Here is an 18,663-nt window from a genome sequence, read left to right as displayed (position 1 = left end):
AGCCCTCTAGCCATCACCCCCTCTCACCACCACCCCCACCCCCCACCCCCGACACATGCACATTCCCCATGCCCCATGCATTCCAACTCATGCCACCCCACGTTCTGAATTCCCCTGGCCCCTTTAACCCTCCATGCCAACCTATGGCCTAGACCCACCTCCATTGGCCTTTCAGACCCTCCATGCATACCATGTCCCTCTACCGAGGTCCCGTAACCCCCCATACCATCGATGCTAACCCATGGCCTCCATTTACCTCCATGGTTCTTTATAGTTCCTATGCTAACAGTGCCAACTCATGCCAACCCATACTGTCATCCACCATCACTTTCCCTTACACCATCCAAGCCTCAGGGGCCATGCTGTGATGAAATAAAATAAAATTCTGAATATCTTCAATAGACTTCACTATAAAAAAAAACTCTCATTGATAAAAACCTACTTAATACATTTAAATAATTATTTAATCTCTTACTGAAACAAACATTTATATTCATAATTCCATGTCAAACAACTAATGCCTTTCTAGCCACTTGGAGTTATCAATAAACTGTGAACTTACAGGCCATCTTCTGTGATCATGATAGGTTGCAGAAACATGTCAAGCAGAAATAATACTATAATGATAGCACTCAGGTTTAAGTCAACAATATCTATTGAAACTGCAAGCTGTGATTTTTTTCCTCCTGCAACCTGGGTACTTTTTTCAAAATTTCAAGGGCAGGAAATTTAAATTACTTGATAACTTGATAATTCCACAGACCATGTCGACTTTTTTCACTCATTCCTTTCTACTCTTATAAAGCCCAAAGAGATACCTGGATCTCTCCAAAAGGATACATTAACTTCTCCAAAAGGGTACCTGACCATTCCAAGGTCCAACTCGGGCAAGGTTCGACCTTTTCCTCCAATTTGTACACACCATGCATCATAGAATCCCTACAGTGTAGAAGGAAGACTTTCGGCCGACCGAGTCTGCACCAACCCTGTCTTGGGTCCGAGTCATGTTTTGGACCGAGTCATGCTTTGGAAATCCCAGTCATGAACTTTGCCTCTGATTGAAGGCCTTTGGGCATGATTTAATGGAAATGAAATAGAATCCCATGTTGAACGCGTTTAGCTGGATGTTTCTTGGTGCTAACAAGCCCACTATCGAACTGTATTCTGCTACAATTCTGGGCCTCATTGGGGAACATCTCGCCAAGGCTGCACTTAGTCTCATTTCTTGTACTAACGAGCACCGCTCGCCGCGCAGAAAGGGATTTCGGTGGCATTTTAAAATAGCGCTACGGCCTCAGGATTCCCCCAAAGCAGCCACTGAACTTCCCAAACACCCCAACTGACCGATGCGGTGGTCATTGTGCCCCTAACACCCCACCTTATAAGGGCAGGGCAACCCCACAACACTTTTTTTGGTTTGTTCGCATTCAATACTTCTAATTCAGTTATTTTCAAGACCCATTGTAAAATTCAAAGTGGGACCAGTTCACCTTCAGATAACCCTTCTGTTTAAAACAAATTAGTGATGTGCAACTCCCATGTGGTACGGCTTGCTGTTCATTTATCGTGACAACAAATGGTAGACAGCATCATTCAGAAGTGACATAGAATCTCTTGTATGGGATGAGGATGCAGAGCGTTTATTCTATCACATCATTGCCAGTCTGAGAGCAGGCACGCATTTGATCACTGGAAGCCAGACGGGAGGTGTTGCTATGCAGCTGAATTTCTGAAAGCCTAAACAAGGCAACTTATCTGCTGATCAGTGCAACCTCCAAATCTAAACGTTAGATTCTGATAACCCGAAACTAAAGAACTTTGAATTCATCAGTTAAAGACTTACAAAATGTTTGCGAGCTCAACAAACTAATAAAGGGCAGTGTAAAATCGCTGGCGACTATTTACTGGGAGATAAACTATGGAAAAATGGGATGCCACACTTTAATTTAGCCTTGCTCAATCACAGCCAAAGCTGATAGGAAGCTTAAATTGTTTGCTGCACTTTTGTTTGGCAAAATACATGCTGGTTACTAAAATAAACTGGCAGAATTGTAAAAATTCATGTAAAGTAACAATTATAACCTTGGCCAACACACCCACATCACTAATAGTATTCATTCTGCTTTTCCAAAATCGGACTATTATCTCATCAATTTACAATATAATTCTGTTCTTCTGTTTTCATGTATTATTTTTGCAACAATTCTCTTTTGATTCCCCCTCTCCTACACGCAGACGATTCTCCCTTAAGCATGAGACTGGAGAGAGTGGGCATCCTTCAAGAATGACTTGCTTTGGAATTCTTTTTTCTGAAAACAATAGTGTTAATTTTTTTGCGTTTCTCAAGGTGAAAGGTCTCAGCCTGGGAACTGGGACTGTTTTTTTTTGCCTGATTTTGCCACCAACTGCCAGCCGCAGATATTCCCAGATCCAATATCACACAACTTCAAAGGAGAGCGCCCAACACCAGCGACCTTAAAATTAGGTTTTGTTAAGGTTAATGTGTGAACGTTTCCTATATTCACATGAAATTCACTTGCCCGTTTAGTGGCCCAGTGAGCTTCAAATAAGTGGCAGTACTCTTGCCTTTGAACCAAATTTGCACAAACTTGGCCGATACCTGCATCCAATGCAGAAGGCTTGCTGCTCTGTCAAGAGGCGCCATCTTTCAGATAAGGCAAATCAAGGTCCTATCTGCTACTCTCAGATACACGTAAGAGTTCCTGATGCCTTATATTCATCTGTTAACCAATATTTATTTCAAATTATCTGGTCATTTAGTTGATTGCTGTTGTAGCACACTTGGATGCAAATATGGCAAGGTTTGTCAATGTGCGGGTCGCAACCCATGGATGGATCATGAGCTGGTGTCAATAGGCTTGCAGAGCGATCGGTCACGCTGTTCCCACGGTGGTCCCAATCATGGGAGAAGCACCCAACAACAGCTTTACATTGAGAATGGAGGCAGCTGTCGCCTTTTAAATGAAAGTTAATTAGGCTGTGGGGCGTCTTCCAGCCAGAAGCGGCAGCAGAGAACAGGGTCACGCGCCCTGCACGGACATTTGACATCAAGTGCCATGTATGTACTTTCGGCGGCAAATCATGTAAGAGAGTTGCTTCCATTTTTCCGCTGCTGGCAAGAGGATTGTGAGGATGGATTGTTTCCTTAAAAGTAAGAGATGGCCAGAGACTCAAATAGGGAGTGTACCTACTGGGCAGGATCTCATAACAGAATCTGCTCGCGAGAGCTACACAGGAGAGTCCAGGGTATGACAGAGCAGAGCTAGTGTTGCTCTGTACAGAGCCCCAGGACCTCTGGTGAACAGCCTACAAAGGAGAAACTTCAATCAGGAACAAAGCAGTATAAAAATTATTTATTGAGGTAAGGTTTTGTCAATTGTGCCAAAACAAATCAGGATGCAAAACCCATGTGTGTTAAAGTAGGGAAGTACTGACAAATGAGAAAAGTTCAAGATGTTGAAAGAGAAGTGGTGGGTGAAAACTTATTTTTGATGTTGAGATCCCAGAGTCAGTTATTAACTTAGATTTGACTCCAAATTAGAAGAATATACTGCTGTGGCTGACCTGTGATACCACATCAAAAACACACCAAAAGCCCATGAGGCTAGTGGCATTCTGGAGTAGCATCTCCCAGTAGTATCTAGTGCTGAATAAAACTAGCATTTTGTTGCTACTGCCCTTCACGATGACCTATATGTGTGAGGTTGGGTTTTCCGTTTTCAATAAAGATGAAAACAGCATAAAAGAACTGGCTGCTATTCACATTGCCCTCTCCTTTGAACCTGAAAGAAGTAAGATCGTGAGGATTAAGCAGGGTCCCCTTTTGCATTAAAGGTAAACAAACGAGACAGGTGTCCCAAAGGTTGGCCGGCTGGAGGTCGCAAAGGTTGGCCGACATGGGTCCCAAAGGTCAACCGATTGGCAAAAGTGGGTCCCAGGATAAACGTTTAAAAACACTGGTCTTCAGTGTAGCAGAGACACATCAAAACTATCTCAGTGGCTACATAGTTTTTGGGACGTCATGAAACGTTAAACAGATGGGTTTTTTTCTTCCTTAACCTCAATTACAAGAGATGTCAAAAATGTAATTGTTAATTCCCCAAATGAGTTTGAAAGTTGATCAAAGTCACAACCAAAATTCGGACTGTGATTCGGAAACCAACAATCTACCGAGCAGCATCTGCAAATATTGCCATTCTTTAAAATTTGATTTACAAACTTATTACTTTGCTTCATTTTAATTATTGCCACACTATCCAGAAAGTTTCACACAGCATTCAGCTGCGAAACAATTTACAATCAGATATAAAGTTAGCAGATGTAATTTGGCTGGGCCTGAGGTGAATGGATTTTGTAGACTATGAGAGCTATTTGGATTCTATGCGGTGAATTTTCATGCCTGATATGAATTGGTCAGATGATGGGTGAGGTGCTATATGCCCTCCCACTGCAGTCAACATATAGCATTTTCACAGCCAGTGGCTCTGCAAACTGCAGCTCCTATCTCACTGCCTATAAAGATGGTTCATTGATTGGTAGACTGCCTTTGAAAGGGAGGTGTGCCTTTCAGCTATCAGCTAAATTTTGAAAGCAAGGCTATTAAAAAAATTGGGAGCGGAGTTTCTTCCCCCATTTTAGGTAGGTATTAATGGCAGAGCGGGTTGAGAATCCAGCAGGAGACTCAAGACAGCTTTTACGCGGCGGGATTTCCCACTAGGTTGTCCCTGCCCGCCACCAATGGCATAGTGGGGATCCTGACTTTAAAAGTTGGGATGTTCATTTGCATCTAATTTACAATGCACATCAGGCATCCACGCCTGATTGAACACCTCATTGGACAGTCCAATCATGTCTGCGTGTGGACATGCCGAAATGAATCACGACAGGTCCCCCAGGATATGCCCCTGGCAAACAGCACCCGCCAGAGGCACACAGGTGAGTATAAACCCCAAGGGGGAGAAGGTCATGCCTGGGCAGTATCTTGGCACTGCTGCCTGGCACTTGCCCTGAGGACAGTAGGCCCATTGCGGAGCTGCTGGGGGTCCGTGTTGGTGCTGGCAATGGTGAGTCTCCGTGCCTTGTTTTTTTTCTATTTTGATTTTCTTTTACATCTTTAAAATGGGCGTCCCGATCTTTCAGAAGCCTAATTTGCCGAAGAGGCTGCCCCACCAGCATGATGTAGTGGGCCCCGGCTCCTGTTTCATACATTGACTAAGGGTTGGATTCTTCTGCCCCGCCCACCGCAAGATCACCACGGGGAGACGAGGACAATGGAAAAGTCCATTGACCTCGGACGGAATTCTCCAGTCGCTGGGCGGGCCCGGCAGTAGAATCACACCCTTAGTGTAAAAAAGTATGATCGGAAAAGCCAGCAGTGCAGCTGGTGGGCTATACTCCACTTTACCCGCCTGAGTTCATACTTGGCCAAAAAATGGCAAAATCGTTGGCAACCTGCCTTCCAAAACTTTGTAGTATTTTACCTGCGAGCAGTTGAAGATCCCTTTAAGGTGGCCACCCCCCAACTACTATTGTCCAAAGTTTGTGAGTTCAATGAGGAGCTGTTAGTCAGGGCCTTAGGTGTCTTTTCACCTTTATTTTGGTTACCACTTGCCTGTTTCCTTATTAAATTCAGATCCACCTGAACATTGAAATCGGTAGGTAACCACATTCATTTAGACACGTGGGCCGGGATTCTCCCGTACCCAGCGGCACAGGGGGTCCCGGCGGGCCAGAGTGGCATGAACCACTCTGGCGTCGGGCCGCCCCAAAGGTGCGGAATCCTTTGCACTTTCAGGGGCTAGGCCTGCCCCTGAGTTGTTGGCGCCCCACCGGCCGGCAGGATATGGGCTTGGTGCCACGCCAACTGGCGCCGAAGGGGCTCTGCCGACCGACGCAAGTTGGCGCATGCGCGGGAGCGCCAGCGCGTACTGGCGTCATCTCCGTGCATGCGCGGGAGGGTTCGTCTCTGCATCGGCCATCGCGGAGGCCGACAGCGGCCGATGCAGAACAATAGAGTGCCCCCACGGGACAGGCCCACCCGCGGATCGGTGGGCCCGACCACGGGCCAGTCCACCGTGGGGGCACCTCCCGGGGCCAGATCCTCCCTCGGCTCCCCAGGAACCCCAGGGCCCGCCCACGCCGCCAGGTACCGCCAGCAAGGGACCTACTCTGATTTACGCCTGCGGGACCAGCTACAGACGGGCGGGACTTCGGCCCATTGCAGGCCGGAGAATTCGGGCAGCCTTGGTGCCCATTGAGTCGCGCCAGACCCTACCATTCTCCGAAGCAGGCGGCGCGACTCATGCCGGGCCAGTTTTTAGGGGGCGGGAGAATTGGGAGGACGGTGGGAGCAGGATTCACGCCAACCCCCGGCGATTCTCCCACCTGGCGGGGGGTCGGAGAATCCCACCGGTGATTTTTATCTTGCGTCCACATCATTTTGAGACACAACTGTGACAAAAAAAGCATCAGCTATATGGCCATAGTCCTGAATACTTTCTTTCCGAAACCTGTAATAGATTAAGACACGTTGTTATCGGGTAAAATATCTTGCACAATATTTTTTATCAGCTTTGTAGACAAAAGTATGTGGCATGACATGACCGATGAAGTGCTGCTGCCATTCCACTTCTAATCTTGCAGTCTACAAATCTTTCAACTGCGATCGTAAACTGAAAAGATGAGAAAGCTGCTTTGCAAAAAGCTTAAACTAGAACAGAGTCTGCTCCACGGGAAAGCCATCCTGTAGCCAACGGAAGGGCAATGGGCAGCATGGTAGCATAGTGGTTAGCACTATGGCTTCACAGCACCACGGTCTCAGGTTTGATTCCTGGCTTGGGTCACTGTCTGCGCGGAGTCTGTACGTTCTCCCCGTGTCTGCGTGGGTTTCCTCCTGGTGCTCCGGTTTCCTCCCACAGTCCAAAGCTGTGCAGGGTTAGGTGGATTGGCCATGATAAATTGCCCTCAGTGGTCACACAATTTTAGGTGGGGTTACGGGGATGGTGTGGGGATAGGGTGGAGGTGTGGGCTTAGGTAGGGTGGTCTTTCCAAGGGCCGGTGCAGACTCGCTGGGAGGAATGGCCTCCTTCTGCGCTGTAGATTCTATGATTTTACGACTCAAGAAGGCAAGGAATGAAGGAAAGTTATTCACCCATCAAATTCATTCTTGCCACAGACTGTGCACAACCTCCCCTGATACAGATTCTAACCGTTTGTTTTATCTCCTTTGCAAATACTCCTTAGATCCCCGAAGTGAAACTCCTCGATATTCATCAATCCCAATGGAGCCCATTTTACAATGTACACATCAGTGTTAGGCTCATTTCCTAAATTAATTTGAGACTGAGTGCAGCACACTACAGTCAGTATTCTCAAACAAAGAGCACCTAAAGCAATTGGCCTTTCTTTAAAGGGACCAATAGAGCTGCCTCCAAGAAGTAAAACATATTTTACTTACCTGATTGTGGAGCTCCACATTACCAATGCGGTTTTCCACTCTGTAACAAAATGCCTGGTATCCCTTTTTTCCGAGACAAACACTTGCACCTTTAATCCTTTAAAACTTTCCAAGGTACTTCACAGGAACATCAGCAACATTCTACATATAGTCACATGACAGATTAGGATAGATGACCAAATGCCTGACCCAAATTGCAAAGGCTAGGTTTCAGGAAAAAAACCGACAGCCACGATCTTATCTTGTGAGGACTGCAAATGGAATAGTGAAAAAAAGACCTTCAATGGAATGGACCATTCACCGGAAGATCAGGAAAACGATCTGAACAGCGAGCTGGCGGCCACTGTGATTCACATTTCTAAAGAATTTGGGAGAGAACTTGTAGAACTTGAATCCAAATATTTTCTTGGAGAGTTGAGAATAAGGTCAAGGAGATTTGTGAAACCACACCGACAGCTATCTGTGTCAATCAGGGGTGAAGGCAGAGACTTGGGATAGTGGGGCATGGGGGAGATATAGGATAATGTACATACTGAATTTAATAGAGTCAGAGACTTTGGAGGAGATGGAGTGTAAAGGGTTAATGTAAATAGGCCTTCTGCATCATCATTAACGTAAGATCACATGATAACAGAGTATGCTGATAGAGTTTTCTATGTGAAGTCTCGTGATAAGCCTTATCCATATTTCAAGTTGAAGTTTACCAATAGCCTTGCCTCCAGCAGCCTCTATCGATCCTAATCAAGGACAAATGAACAGGCCATGCACAACAGACAAAATGTCGAGGGAACTTTGCTCCATGATCTTTGAAAGTTCTATCCAATCTCCTCTTAGCCTGCTCCAAGGAAATCAACCTATCAAAAACTAGAGCCATGAACATAAGATGGTTACTAATAAACCCAATAGTAAATTCAGGAGAAAGTCCTTTTACCCAAATAGTGGTTAGAATGTGGAACTCACGATTCAAAGGAGCAGTTGATGCAGTTAGTGCAGATGCACTTACAGGAAAATGAGGCAAATATATGATGGAGAAAGGGTAATGCTGATAAGGTTAGACAAAGAGTTCAAAGAATCCCTGCAGAAGGAGGCCTTTCAGTCCATCAAATCTGCACTGACTTTCCAAAAGAGTACCCTACCCAGGCCCAAGGCCCCCACCTATCCCCATAGCCCGGTAGCCCCACCTCACCTTTTGGAAACTAAAGGGCAATTTAGCAAGGTGAATCCACGTGTCTTTCGACTGGAGGAGAAAACTGGAGCACCCGGAAGAAACTCACATAGACAGGGGAGAATGTCACAGTCACCCAAGGCTGGAACTAATCCAACTCCTTGGCGTCGGAGGCAGCAGTGCTAACCACTGTGTCACCATGCCACCCATATTTATGGGAGGTTATTAATGTAATGCACAAACACTGACATAGGCCAGTTGGACTGAATGATCATATGAATTGTCAAGAGGTACGGGATTCTCCGGTCCCCCAGCCGCGTGTTTCTCAGCAGCACACCATTCGCTGATGGCGGGATTCTATCTTCTCACCACTTGTCAATCGTATTTCCCATTGAAGCCACCCCATGCTGCTGGGGGTGCACTTCCGATGTGAAAAGTGAATTGCAATGGTCAGAGAATTCCGCCTGGGAACTGTCGAAAGAATTCTCAAGCTGTTAAAGCATTTAAATGTCCTGCTATTTAAATATTAGAGAGAAAAACTATCTTCAGTATTAAAAAAGTAATTCTTTGTTTTTTCAATCTATCTGTTGACAGAAGCATGAAGGTCATAATTTCAAGATTAGTGCTGCATGACTAATTTCACAACCTTTCATTATCACAGTTGATTGTCAGTTCACAGTTCGATTCACAACTGTAAGTATTTATAAAGACTTTAAAGCAGGATTATGAATCCAAGTAATTATTGTTATAAGGAATTAAGTATTTGAAGAAAGTTAAATACAATGAATGACTTTTAATCAATGGCAGCATTTATGAAACAGAGTGAATTCATCAATAGACACTTTATTTAATCGCAGCATGGGTCCCAAGACCTGCCCAGGGTGGATAATGGGTGAGTTGGCTTGGTAGGTGTAATAGGAAATGGTGACAGGTGGGTCATTTGGTAGGCATGAGTTGGCATTGGGCTATAAAGGGCCATGAGAGGGTAGATGAGAGGGTGGAGGACCATAGATTAACATGGGTGGTTGGCATGGATGGGACATATGTAATGTGTGTGGGAGCAGTGTGGGGAGAAGAGGGGGGTATGAGGGGTGTGGCCTGGAGAGCTGCTTCTTGTTTTATCCATTTATATCCATTTTATCCATTTATATTGATATCTTTGACAAATTGCCAGAGCAATAAGACAGACCTTCCACGCAACCAGTCTTCACACCTAACAGCCTTCAAACCCTTTCTGGGGTCACCCTGCCTCATGTTTCCATCCTCCCACCTGACCAAAAATAGGAACTTCCATTGCACTTTCTTCCATGTTGGATTTACGGAGCCGGGAATTGTCCCGGCTATGCGCTCCCATGCTGGGATCAAAAATTGAGGCCTAGGTATTGTACTTCCGGTTTTAGAAAGAGCGGGTGTGCTGGGAGGTTACCCGGGGATGATTGATTTCTGCTGGAAGTAGTTTGAAAAATTAGGCTTTTCTCCTTGGAGCAGAAAGGGTTAAGGGGTGACGCTACCAAGGTTTTCAATATAGTGAGGGGTTTTGATCAAGTGGATGAAGATAGATGAAACATTCAGACAAGTGGCTCACTTGCCACATGCCATGCCATTTAAAATCACTGCAGAAAGATCTTGAGGAGAAATGTTTTCACTCAAGAGTTGTCAGAATATGGAACTCTCTAACTGAAAAGATGATTGAAACAGTTTCCATGAAAAATGTTAAAAGGGGGTCGGATGGACACTTGAGAATATGGAAATGACAGAAAAAACAACGGTCTGGGACTCAGCACAAACACTCTTTCAAAGGGCACAATGGGATGAATAGCATTCTTTTGCACTTTAATTTTTATGATTCGATGAATGAATGTAAAATTTTAATGCCGAGCACCCAGTTGAACCAGTCACAGCCATTGTGAAAACTGGCCTAAAATCTCTGTGGTAGGATCTCACTCGAATTGTGGAGCATGATGCCATTTTGTCAGTGATGCTGTGCCTCTCTGAACATCAAATCCTGTGATCAGCAGAGAACAACGTGTTGGGAATAGAGATGAGGTGGAACCTGGATTTTATAGCCTGCCCAATGAGGGATTGGGGGGGGGGGGGGGGGGGGGGGGGGGGAATTTTAACTTGTCCTGCCACTCAGGAAACCTACGGGATTGGCACAATAAATTTCCCACACCCTCAGTATTTTGCTCTTATTTTAAGGATTAGGTGCAATGTTGATTTTACACTTTGCCTGATTTTCCAGTCCATTGATGTCAACAAGTAATATTGGGTTGAGTATATAACCTGCATTCCACTTCACCTTGGTTTCCTGCCTGGTGCTGTCTGTTAAAATTGCAGCCAAAAATCTGACTATTCACTGAAGCAACACTACTTTACCATGGCGTCATTTTATCCAACATGATGATCAGAGTTCAATTGCAAGTTAGGGTCAGTTGAAGGAAAGCATCCCATGGAAGCTGCTTTGTTTGAGAGTAACAAATGGAATAGTCATAGGCTTCCATCTGTTCCCAAGGGGAAAGGAAGGAATCTCCAAGTTAATCACCTTGGTCAGCACATGTTGTGAGGAATGTTTTAATGTTATCAACTTACTTCCATCAAGTAATGTCTGTGCTTGTGTTTCGCACCAGCTTAACCTTTGGCAAGATCCTCGATTGAAATAAAATTACGGTGACATTTCACTTGCCAAAATAAATCCATATTCCCGGAATATATAACTATTTGGGACCAATCCTCCAACATTTTGACTGGCCAAATAAGTGACACTTCTGCAAAATGCAAAAGAATGATTGCACTGCTTTGTCCAAGTGGAATTTCTGTCCCAACCCCGTTTCCTTCCAATAGCACACTGGTTTTCTTAAACGCATCCTGAGGGAAAACTGAACCTAATTATTTTTTTCAAAGACTGATTTACTAAATCCAAGAAAAAGAAAGTATGGATTTATGGGTGAAATGTTATACCAAGAAGTATTTTACCTGAAGTTATTTCTCCGACCACAAATGCTGAGCTTTATTGATCTACAAATCCCCTTAACTCTTCAGCATTTGTTGAACTGTGACCTACCCAACACCCTCCTCTGTGGAGGTTCTTGTGAAGTTGTTATCTGTGTATATATAGGGTCAAGCCTTCTGGTGCACACATGCTTAAGAACTATTAACCCAGCTGGCTGTACTCGTATTGTATTTTAAACAACAGCTTATATTTATATAAAGTCAGAATGTAATGAAATATATAAAGGCAATTCACAGGGGCATTATAAAATGAAGTGTGACACTGGGCCACAGAAAGAGATATTAGGTCAGATGACCAAAGGTTAGAGAGGTGGAGAGGAATAAGAAGGGCATTGCAAAACTCGGAGCAAAAGCAACAGAAGTCATCATTAGCAGCAAATTATGTTACTATACCCTGGGCTAAGGCACAGTTAATTCCAGCCCCCTTTACCCGGGACAACACAATTGAATCAACAAATAATTCTTGGAGAATACCTGAAGTCTTTAGCCCTTGGATTCCCAATAATTACGGTCATCAGGTTTGTAAAGGTAAACAAATTACTTTTTATTCATGACTATAACTAGAATGAAATATGCAACAAATACAAATGGTTAACTGTCAACTAATTCCTAATCCCCCTCACTTCAACCTGCTCCCACCCTCTACACACACACGTAAAACAAACAAACACAGAGGGGAGGAGAGGAGTGAAAATAATAAGTAAAAGGAAAAAGGGGTCTTTGCTTCAGATAGTTGTCTCTCGGCACACCTTCCTTCAAAGGAAGCTTTCTCATCAAGGCCTGTAACATGGCTTTCAGTCTCCCAAACTCTATTTGGTGTTTGGTGGACCACTGAGTTTTCACTTGTTTCCATTCAACATGCACTGTATTTCAGTGTCTAACTGAGACATTTACTTGAGACGGATGTGGCTTTATTGGTTCAGAGTTTCTTATGTCTACATCTTGATTAGATAACAGAGTTTGCCCTGGTGTTTTCCGACAATCTGTCTATATTCTTTCCATACATTTGCTAGGTATTCTCTCTATTCCTCTCCTGCTAACAGGTTTGCATCTTTGGTTTCAGAAATCCCTCTGATATCTTCAAACAGTGCCTGATTTGACTCTCTTTTTCAAAGTCAAAGAGAATGGGCTGTATTCTCCATTTGGGAGACTATTTTCTCCCACTGGCGCTGACTCACACCAGTTTTACGATCCCCTTGGGGTCGTAAAGCAGGATGCAATTCAGTGCTCCATACCAGGTAAATGTTTGCAGGGCATGGAATACAAGGGATTCCCAGGGAATCCCACTATCAGGCTGCCATCTTGAGCGGGCAGCACAATAGCGAGGTCCTGCGTCGGCCCACACCCCCATAGCCCAAAGCGGCCCTGACCACCCGCAAAGCAGCCCCCCACGCCCAGATTGACTGAGTGACACTCCCCACATGTACGGAGGTGACCCGACCCACCAACCCCAGGGACCCCTGTAAGAGAGGGACTGCCACAGGGCCCCCTGTAATAGGGGTGTGGTAGTCACCACTGTTGTATATATATCACATATAATATGTAATACGGTAAGGCTGCAGGAGGCTACATATTTCTGCTTAATAAAGCCTCGTTTACTCTCTACTCTCGTCTCGTCGTAATTGATAGTGCATCAATTTATTAAGCAGAGATTTTACAACGATGGACCTCCGCATCAAGCCAGATCGCCTGCAGTTGCACCCTCAACCAGACAACGCCAAGTCGGCCTTTGCCCATTGGCTAGCTTACTTTGAAGCTGACATCGGATCTGCGACAGAACCACCCACAGAGGCACAGAAGCTCCAGATCCTGTATACACGGCTGAGCTCCGATATCTTTCCCCTCATCCGGGACGCACCTATCTATGCTGAGGCCATGGGGCTGCTGAAAGAGAACTACACCCAGCAGACCAACAAACTCTAAGCCAGGCACCTCCTGTCCACGCGGCATCAACTCCCTGGTAAGTCTGTGGAAGATTTCTGGCGTGCCCTGCATGCCCTGGCGAGGGACAGCGATTGTTAGGCCGTTTCGGCCGTTGAACATTCCGTACTCCTAATTAGGGACGTTTTCGTTACGGGCATAGGGTCAGCGTACATCCGCCAGCGCCTCTTAGAAGGGGCTACCCTCGACCTCACGGCAACCAAGAAACTCGCAATCTCACTAACGGTAGCCTCCTGTAATGTACAAGCGTACACCCCGGACCGCACGAAATAGCTGGGGCCTTAACAGATATCTTTGCAGCATCCTTGAGCAGGGGTGAGGTCCCGGAGGACTGGAGAATTGCTAATGTTGTCCCTTTGTTTAAGAAGGGTAGCAGGGATAATCCAGGGAATTATAGACCTGTGAGCTTGACGTCAGTGGTAGGCAAACTGTTGGAAAAGATACTGAGGGATAGGATCTATTCACATTAGGAAGAAGATAGACTTATCAGTGATCAGCAGCATGGTTTTGTGCAGGGGAGGTAATGTCTTACAAACCTAATAGAATTCTTTGAGGAAGTGACAAAGTTAATTGATGAGGGAAGGGCTGTAGATGTCATATACATGGACTTCAGTAAGGCGTTTGATAAAGTTTCCCATGGCAGGTTGATGGAAAAGTGAAGTCGTATGGGGTTCAGGGTGTACTAGTTAGATGGATAAAGAACTGCCTGGGCAACAGGAGACAGAGAGTAGTGGTGGAAGGGAGTGTCTCAAAATGGAGAAAGGTGACTAGTGGTGTTCCACAGGGATCCGTGCTCGGACCACTGTTGTTTGTGATATACATAAATGATCTGGACGAAGGTATAGGTGGTCTGATGAGCAAGTTTCCAGATGATACTAAGATTGGTGGAGTTGCAGATAGCGAGGAGGGCTGTCAGAGAATACAGCAAAATATAGATAGATTGGAGAGTTGGGCAGAGAAATGGCAGATGGAGTTCAATCCAGGCAAATGCGAGGTGATGCATTTTGGAAGATCTAATTCCAGAGTGGACGATATGGTCAATGGAAGAGTCCTGGGGAAAATTGATGCACAGAGAGATCTGGGAGTACAGGTCCATTGTACCCTGAAGGTGGCAACGCAATTCGATAGAGTGGTCAAGAAGGCATACAGCATGCTTGCCTTCATTGGATGGGGTATTGAGTACAAGAGTCGGCAGGTCATGTTACAGTTGTATAGGACTTTGGTTAGGCCATATTTGGAATACTGCGTGCAGTTCTGGTCACCACATTACCAGAAGGATGTGGATGCTTCAGAGAGGGTGCAGAGGAGGTTCACCAGGATGTTGCCTGGTATGGAGGGTGCTAGCTATGAAGAAATGTTAGTAGATTAGGATTGTTTTCGTTGGAAAGACGGAGGTTGAGGGGGGACCTGATTGAGGTCTGCAAAATTATGAGAGGTATGGACAGGATGGATATCAACAAGCTTTTTCCAAGAGTGGGGGTGTCAATTACAAGGGGTCACGATTTCAAGGTGAGAGGGGGAAAGTTTAAGGGAGATGTGCGTGGAAAGTTTTTTACGCAGAGGGTGGTGGGTGCCTGGAACCCTTTGCCAGCGGAGGTGGTAGAAGCGGGTACGATAGCATCATTTAAGATGCATCTGGACAGATATATGAACGGGTAGGGAACAGAGAGAAGTAGATCCTTGGAAAATAGGCAACAGGTTTAGATAAAGGATTTGGATCGGCGCAGGCTGGGAGGGCCGAAGGGCCTGTTCCTGTGCTGTAATTTTCTTTGTTCTTTGTTCTTTGTTCTAACACCAGCTACAGCTCGCTTCCATCACAATCGACCAGACCTGGCCGCAAAACCTCGCAACCGCGTCGACGACAGTAAAGGTCTATGGGCACAAGACATCATGCCTTCTTGACTCTGGAAACACAGTGAGCTACATCCACCCCAAAACGATAAGGCGCTGCTCCCTCGCGGTACACCGCCAAACTCCTCAACCTAACGTACAACAAGGCGAAGTGCGTGTTCAGCACCAACCACTTAGCCATCCTCGACTATGTGGTGCAAAATGGAGTTCGAGGGCCCGACCTCAATTGCATGCGGCCCCTCATGGAACTCCCCCCCCCCCCACTGCCCCAAGGCCCTGAAACGATGCCTGGGGTTCTTCTCGAACTACGGCAGTGTGTCCCTAACTATGCAGACAAGGCCCGCCCACTCATTCACTCCACCGTTTTCCCCCTGACTGCCGAGGCTCACCATGCCTTCAACTGTATCAAGGCTGACATCACCAAGGCCGCGATGCACGTGGTCGACGAGCCGCTCCCCTTCCAAGTCGAGAGCGATGCATCAGACGTCGCTCTGGCCGCCACCCTCAACCAGGCAGGCAGGCCCGTGGCATTCTTTTCACCCTCCATGCCTCCAATATTCAGCACTCCTCCATCGAGAAGAAGGCCCAGGCCATCGTAGAAGTTGTGTGACATTGGAGGCATTACCTGGCAGGCAGGAGATTCACTCTCCTCACTGACCAACAGTCAGTTGGCTTCACGTTCAATAACACACAGCGGGGCAAGATCAAAAATGATAAAATCTTGAGGTGCAGGATCGAGCTCTCCACCTACAACTACAAGATTTTGATTTGCCCCGGTAAGCTCAACGAGCCCCCCGATGCCCTATCCCGAGGTACATGTGCTAGCACACAAGTGGGCTGACTCAGGGCCCTACACAATGCTCACTGTCACCCAGGGGTCACCCGGTTCTTTCACTTAATAAAGGCCTGCAATCTGCCCTACTCCATTGAGGAGGTCAGGGCTATCACCAGAGACTGCCGTGTCTGCACGGAGTGCAAACCGCACTTCTACCAGCCACACTGCGCGCATCTAGTGAAGGCCTCCCGCCCCTTTGAATGCCTCAGCTTGGATTTCAAAGGGCCCCTCCCCTCCATCGATTGAATCACGTATTTTCTCAATGTGGTCGACGAGTACTCGAGATTCCCCTTCGCCATCCCATGCCCGACATGACGTCTGCCACAGTCATCAAAGCCTCAACACCATCTTCGCCCTGATCGGTTTCCCCGCCTACATCAACAGCGACCGGTGATCTTCATTTATGAGCAATGAGCTGTGTCAGCACCTGCTCAGCAAGGGCATCACCTCTGGCAGGATGACCAGCTACACCCCCCGGGGAAACGGTGAGGTGGAGCGCAAGAATGGGACGGTCTGGAAGGCTGTCCAGCTGGCCCTGCGGTCCAAAAATCTCCCGGTCTCCCGCTGGCAGGAGGTCCTCGCCGACGCCCTTCACTCCATCCGATCGCTAGTTTGCACTGCGACTAATGCAACCCCCATGAACATTTCCTTGCCTTCCCCAGGAAGTCCTCCTCCAGGGTTTCGCTCCCAACGTGGCTGGCAGCTCCAGGATCCGTTCTCATCCGCTAGCATGTGCGGCTACACAAGGCAGTCACGTTGGCCGAGAGGGTACAGCTACTCCATGTAAACCCTCAGTACGCCTACATGACGTACCCCGACGGCCGCCAAGACACGGTCTTCCTCAGGGACCTGGCACCAGCTCGCCCCCCCCCCCCCCCGCCCCGGCACCACCCTTCCTCCCCCCAGCGCACCCCACCACAGCCCCCACTCCAGGATGATCCGTCCTCCCCTTGGTCCCACCCGGGGATGAAGATGAGGTCTACACGCTCCCAGAGTCACCAGCGACCGAGCAGACGCCTGCATCGCCACCAGGACTGTGGCGCAAACAACGGAGGATCAAGGCACCCGATCGGCTGAATTTGTGAACTTTCCCCAAAATGTTTACCTTAAAATGCATGTAAATAGTTTTCCACCACCCCCGCTGCACTCTTTTTTAACAGGGGGTGAATGTGGTAGTCACCACTGTTGTATATATCACATACGAGATGTGATACGGTAAGGCTCCTGTACTACAGGTAAGGGGGTAGATCCCTGCCTGCTGGCTCCGCCCAGTAGGCGGAGTATAAATGTGTGGGCTCTCTGAGCTGCAGCCATTTCGGCAGCAGCTGCGGGAGGCTACACATTTCTGCTTAATAAAGCCTCGATTACACTCTACTCTCGTCTCGTCGTATTTGATAATGCATCAAGGGAGACCCCCCACTGCCCAAAGGAACCGCCTCCACAGACCCCCAGAAAAGGGCCACCTGTCTGGAAGCTAAAGAGCAGTCGAGAGAGGTGCAGTGGGAAGAAATATAGCTGTAATACTGAACTCCATGAGTCCATTCCTTGAAGGAAAACAGCTGTGCCTGCATCTGGTTCCCAAGTTCCATTAGCTGCAAGCCATTCATAACCTTCGAATGGTGATCTGTGAGTGACAGTTTCTACAAACTATCTGCTGCTTTGATCCATTCGTATCCTTTCATGCTCCAGTGGCCTCATTGGTGAAACCACAATCTTTGTAAACATTGACCACAGCAAAGAAAGGTAAGTACAGTGAAATCACAAGCTTAAGTGATTGGAATGCACTTAGTGCTTGGAACGAAAGCTGGTTATCACTATTGCTTCACAGCGCCAAGGTCTCAGGTTCAATTCCCGGCTTGGGTCACTGTCTGTGCAGAGTCTGCATGTTCTCCCCATGTCTGTGTGGATTTCCTCTGGGTGCTCCGGCTTCCTCCCACAAGTCCCGAAAGACGTGCAGTTAGGTAATTTGAACAATCTGAATTCTCCCTCAGTGTACCCGAACAGGCGCCAGAATGTGGCGACCAGGAGATTTTCACAGTAACTTCATTGCAGTGTTGATGTAAGCCTACGTGTGACGATAAAGATTATTATTAAAGTTAGGATCCTCTCGGAAGGAGCGATCATAGTATCGTTGAATTTAATATACAGATGGAGCGTGAGAAGGTAAAATCCAATACCAGTATCTTGTGCTTAACAAAGGAGATAACAATGGGATGAAGGAGGAATTGGCTGGGGCCGATTGGGAGCAAAGACTTTGTGGTGGGACAATTGAGGAACAGTGGAGGACTTTCAAAGAGATTTTCACAGGTGCTTAGAAAAATGTATATACCAGTGAAAAGGTAAGAAAAAGGATAATCAGCCATGAATATCTAAGGAAATAAAGGA

Source organism: Scyliorhinus canicula, chromosome 5 (genome assembly GCF_902713615.1).
Source record: "Scyliorhinus canicula chromosome 5, sScyCan1.1, whole genome shotgun sequence".
In the NCBI taxonomy this organism is placed as follows: Eukaryota; Metazoa; Chordata; class Chondrichthyes; order Carcharhiniformes; family Scyliorhinidae; genus Scyliorhinus; species Scyliorhinus canicula.
This window is presented reverse-complemented; position numbering follows the sequence as displayed.